Genomic DNA, 5,832 nt, shown 5'->3' with positions numbered 1-5,832 from the left:
AGCAACGCATCTGTCACTATTGAGAGATCTGATTGGGGAAGGGAGAGGGATCTGCCATTGATCCAATTGGGATTCGAAAGCCACCACTGCAGGTCTTTCGCAGTCCCCTCCCAGATCTGGACCATGTCGGAGAGATTCCCCTGATGCTGCGCCCACTGGAACTTCAAGTCCCACTGCAGAGCCCGCATATGCCATCTGGCATGTGTTACTAGCAGGATGCAGGAGGCCAAGAGGCCCAGCAGCCTCAGAGTCTGTCTCACCGAAACCCAAGACCAAGGCTGAAAGATCGGAATTATAGCCTGAATGTCTTGGACTCGCTTTTGGGGAGGATAAGCCCGAAACCGCACTGCGTCCAGAACTGCCCCGATGAAAGGGAGCGTCTGAGAGGGAGTCAGGTGTGACTTCAGCACGTTGATAGTGAACCCCAGCTGGTGCAGGAGGTTCGCCGTAGTCTGGAGGTGTGAGACCACTGTCTGGGGCGAAGGCGCCTTCAACAGCCAGTTGTCTAGGTAGGGGAAGACTGAGACCCCTAACCTGTGCAGATGAGCTGCAACCACCGCCATCACTTTCGTGAACACCCGAGGGGCACTGGTAAGGCTGAAAGGGAACACGGTAAACAAAGTGCTCGTGACCTACCACGAATCGTAGGTAACGTCTGTGGGCTGGCAGGATGGGGATGTGGAAATAAGCGTCCTGCAAGTCCAACTCTACCATCCAGTCTTCTGGGTCTAAGGCAGACAGAACCTGAGCCAGGGTGAGCATTTTGAACTTCTCCTTCTTGAGGAAGTAGTTCAGGTCCCGAAGATCTAGGATAGGGCGCAAGCCTTTGTCCTTCTTTGGTATCAGAAAGTAGTGGGAATAACAACCACAACCTACTTCTGGCACAGGGACTCTTTCTATAGCTTCCTTGGCCAAGAGAGCCGTGAGTTCCTGGCAGAGAAGCACCAAATGATCCTCCGAAAGGGGATGGAAGGATGGTGGCATGGGTGGTGGTGCGGATTCAAAAGGGAGGGAGTAGCCCTTCCGAATTATTTGCAAAACCCACCCGTCCGTGGTGATATGTTCCTAGTGGGGCAGGTGATGGCGGATTCTGCCACCTACTGGGCGGGAGTGAGGGGACGGACTAGGAAGGTTTGGAGGCTGCTGCGGGGGCAGGGGTGGACTGGACTGACCTCTGGTTCTCTGTCCCACAACCACGTGGGATTCCACGCCCCCGGCCACGCACAGGCTGTCCAGCATGCATGGCCCGGTGGCTGGGTTGAGATCGTGACAGGGCGCCCCTTCTGTGGCCACGAAAGGGACGGAAAGCAGACTGTGGGGGGCGTGTGGCAGTAGAAAGGCCAAGGGACTGAGTCGTAGTCCTGGACTCCTTGAACCTCTCCCAAGGGCGAGTCCGCTTTGTCTCTGAAGAGATGGGTGCCATCAAAGGGCATGTCCATGAGTGACTGTTGAACATCCCCAGAGAAACCAGAAGTACGTAACCAGGCATGGTGTCGTAAGGCCACTGTCATAGCAACCAATCTGCCCAGAGAGTCGGTCGTATCCAGCCCAGAACAGATGGTGAACTTCGCCGCGTCTCTCCCATCTTTGACTGCTTGGGATACGATAGCACGGGCCTACTCCGATATCTGCGGCAGGACTTGCGCAACCATATCCCACAGGGAGTGGGAATAACGGCTCAAAAGGCATGTGGTGTTCACGGACCGCAGCGCGAGGCTGGAGGAAGAAAATAACTTCTTACCAAATTGTTCCAGCCTTTTGGATTCCCTATCCGGGGGTGCGGAAGGGAACGCGCCAGAAGAAGAGGATGTCTGGATAACAAGACTCTCAGGCGTAGGATGTTGGGACAGGAACTTCGGGTCGTTCAGTGCAGGCCGATGGCGTGAGCGATTGTCCGGTTCACAGGAGCCCCTGTGTTGGGTTTGGACCTTGTATCCAAAAGGACGTCAGTGAGGGCTTCATTAAAAGGGATTAGGGGTTCAGATATAGAAGCCCCAGGCTGAAGCACCTCCGTCAGGAGGTTAGACCTGACTTCGACAGTAGGTAGCCCAAGGCCAAGGACCTCAGCCGCCCTACTAACCACCATACCATAGGTAGCTCCCTCTGCCGTAACCACGGTAGGAGGAGACAGCATGCCAGAGTCAGGAGACTCCTGTGCCCAGTCCATAGTAGGGTCTTCCTGGTATTCATAAGGGTCCAGGGACCCCTCCAATTCCTCCCCGTATTCGTACCCATAGGAAAATGGGACAGAATCCTACCTCGGGCGAATGGGGCCCACCGAAGCCGATGGCGGCGTCGGCCGACGCCGCTCCGAGTCGTTGGGAATGAGAATCGGGTCGAAGTCGATAGTGGGCCCTACCGACGTCGTGAGCGTCACTAAACAACCCGGCGCCAGGAAAGGTCTCGACTGTGTGACCGGCGTCGGTGCGGATCTGCGCACGGATCCGGAGACAAACTCAGTGGCCGGGGCCGAAGCTGCCAGCGCGGAACCCGAAGGCCCCTCAGCCAAGCCCCTTGGGCCCTAAGGCGCCGTATTGGGGTCGGCACGCCCAAAGATGAGGTGCATGGCCTTGTAGAACTCTGAGTTGGGCGGGGTCACTCTGGCTCCGGGAAACTCGGGGAAGCGCAGAGTCGACCCAGATGTAGGCTCCGAGGATGGAGGCCTAGTTCGTGGACGCTCGTCCCGCGTCACGTTGACCGATCAACGGGGTGAAGTCGAAGAGCAATGGGACTTCTTTGATTTCTTCTTCTTACCTTGACCCGAAGAATTTAAAGAAGACGAGTGGTGGTGGCTCCGCGACTGATCTCGAGACCTTCCTCTCGAGCGAGATTGGGATCTACGGTGAGATGAGTGCCGGGCCGCCATCAGCTTTAGGGACCGCTCCATCAAAGCCTTCGGATGCATCGCCCAGCACTCGGAGCACGACTTCGGGTCGTGGTCGCACTCGAGGCACCACAGGCAGACACATTGAGGGTCCGTCACCGACAACATGCGGTGGCAGTCCTCGCACGGCTTGAACACGGTCTTCGGGGGCATCCTCGACGCACCAAAGTCGTACCAAAAAATATCGACCAAACGGTCGAATTCGGCCAAAAAATAGCAGAGGGTAGCTCTCTTTTTGAGCAGCGCGTGGCGCGGAAAGAAAAGAACTGACGTCACTGCGCGAGGGCGGCGTCTATGTACTACTCCCGACATCATCACGGTGACCACGATGCCTGCGGAGTTGACTGATTCCACCTACTGACGTGCAAGGGTATTGCTCGAAGAAAAAATCTCCAGATCCAGTCTGACACCTGGGGGAAAATTCTAAGGTAAGGAATCTGCAACTAGAAGTCTCTATCAGATGTTTCAGCTATATCCAGAGGCGGAGAGCCTCCGGACAAACGGTTCACAAACCCATCCAACCTTGTTTTTTGCAGTACCACATGGCGGTGGTGGTGTTAGTGAACACCTGCACCACTTTTCTTTTTAGAGAGGGAAGGAATGCTTTGAATGCCAGTCTGATCACACTGAGCTCCAAAAGGTTGATATGGAGCTCAGACTTCGCCGAAGACCAGATGCCTCTGATCTCCACCTCTCCCATGTGACTGCCCCATCCCAGGAGTGATGCATCTGTCACTACAGTCACATCTGGTTGGGAAAGGGAGAGGGTTCTGCCTCGGACACAATCACAGTTAAAAAGCCACCACTGTACATCTTGCGCAGTCCCCTCCAAGATCTGGACCATGTCAGAGAGATTCCCCTGATGCTGCGCCCACTAGAACTTCAGGTCTCACTGCAGAGCCTGCATATGGCATCTGGCATGTGTCACCAGCAGGATGCAGGAGGCCAAGGAGCCTCAGAGTCATTCTCACTGAAATCCAATATAGAGGCTGAAACATCGGTATCATAGCCTGAATTTCCTGTACTCACTGTGCGAGAAAATAGGCCCGAAACCGAACTGTGTCCAGAACAGCTCCAATTAAAGGGAGCAACTGAAAGGGAGCCAGGTGTGACTTCAGCATGTTGATAATGAACCCCAGCGTGTCCAGGAGGCTCACTGTAGTCCAAAGGTGGGAGACGACTTTCTGGGGGGAGTCCGCTTTCAACAGCCAGTCGTCGAGGTAGAGGAAGACTGAAACCCCTAACCTGCGCAGATGAGCTGCAACCACCGCCATCACGTTCATGAACACCCAAGGGGCGCTGGTAAGGCCGAAGGGGAGCACGGTAAACTGATAGCGCTCGTGACCTTCTACGAATCGCAGGTAACGTCTGTGGGCAGGCAGGATGGGAATGTGGAAATAAGTGTCCTGCAAGTCCAATGCTACCATCCAGCCTGGATCCAAGGCAGACAGGACTTGAGCCAGGGTGAGCATTTTGAACGTCTCCTTGTTGAGGAAGTAATTGAGGTCCCAAAGGTTTAGGAAAGGACGTAAGCCCTTGTCCTTTTCAGCACCAGAAAGTAGCAGGAATAACAACCACAACCTACTTCTGGCACAGGGGCCCCTCTCTATGGCTCCCTTGGCGAAGAGAGCCGTGACTTCCTGCGGAGAAGTGCCAGATGATCCTCCGGAAGATGGCTGACTGATGGAGGCATAGCTCGTGGGGCAGATTAGAAGGGGAGGTAATAGCCCTTTCAAACTATGTGCAAAACCCACCCTTGCCGTAGTGATGGATTCCCAGTGGGGGAATCCTGCCGCCAAATGGATCGGAGTGAGGGAACGGACTAGGAAGGTTTGAAGGCTGCAGCAGGGTCAGGGGTGGACTGGGCCCTGTCCCACATGGGATTCCGAGGCCCCGGTCACGCAGCAGCTGAACAGCATAGGTGGCACGGTGGCTGGGGGACGCAACAGGGAGCCCGTTCCATGGCCATGAAGGGGCAAAAGGCAGACTGTTGGGGTGAGGGGCAATGGAAAGGCCAAGGGACCGAGCCATAGCCCGGGAGTCCTTGAACCTCTCCAAGGCCGAGTCCGCCCGGTCTCCATCAAAGGGCATGTTCATATGAGACTGTTGGACATCCCCCGAAAAACCAGAAGTATGCAATCAGGCGTGGCATCTCAAAGCCTCCGTCTTAGCAACTGATCTGCCCAGAGAGTCGGTCGTGTCCAGCCCACATCGGATTGTGAACTTCTCAGCATCTCTCCCATTGGTGACGGCTTGGGAGACGATAGCACTGGCCTCCGCCTGTATCTGCAGCAGAACTTGCATGACCATATCCCACAGAGAGTGGGTATAGCGGCCCAAAAGGCATGCAATGCTCACGGACCGCAGCACAAGACTGGCGGAAGAAAATAATCTTCTCAAATTGTTACAGCCATTTTGATTCCCTAACCGGGGGTGCGGAAGGGAATGCGCCTGAGGAAGAGGAAGCCCGGATGATAAAACTCTCAGACATGGGGTGTTGGGACAGGAATTTAGGGTCATTCGGGGTGGGCTGACTGCGGCGTGCTATAGTCCTGCTCACAGGAGCCCCTGTGTTGGGTCCGGACCAAGTACCCAAGAGGACATTGGTGAGGGCTTAATTGAATGGCAGACCTGTACAGTAGGCAGCTCAAGGCCAAGGACCTCAGCCGCCCTACTGACCAACATAGAATAAGACCCTCCCTCTGCTGTAGCCAAGGTAGGAGGAGACAGCATGCAAGTGTCTGGAGAAGTATCCAGGTCACTGGCCTCACCCAACTCCTGTGCCCGGTTCAAAGTAGGGTCATCCTAGTATTTATAAGGGTCCAAGGACCACCTCCAATGCTTCCCTGAATTCGTACCCCTAAGGAAAAGGGTCCAAATCCATCCTAGGGTGAGTAGGCCCCATTGAAAACAGAGGCGGTTTCGGCCGACGCCATTCCAACTCTGAG

The sequence above is a fragment of the Pleurodeles waltl genome, chromosome 5 (genome assembly GCF_031143425.1).
Source record: "Pleurodeles waltl isolate 20211129_DDA chromosome 5, aPleWal1.hap1.20221129, whole genome shotgun sequence".
NCBI lineage: Eukaryota > Metazoa > Chordata > Amphibia > Caudata > Salamandridae > Pleurodeles > Pleurodeles waltl.
This window is presented reverse-complemented; position numbering follows the sequence as displayed.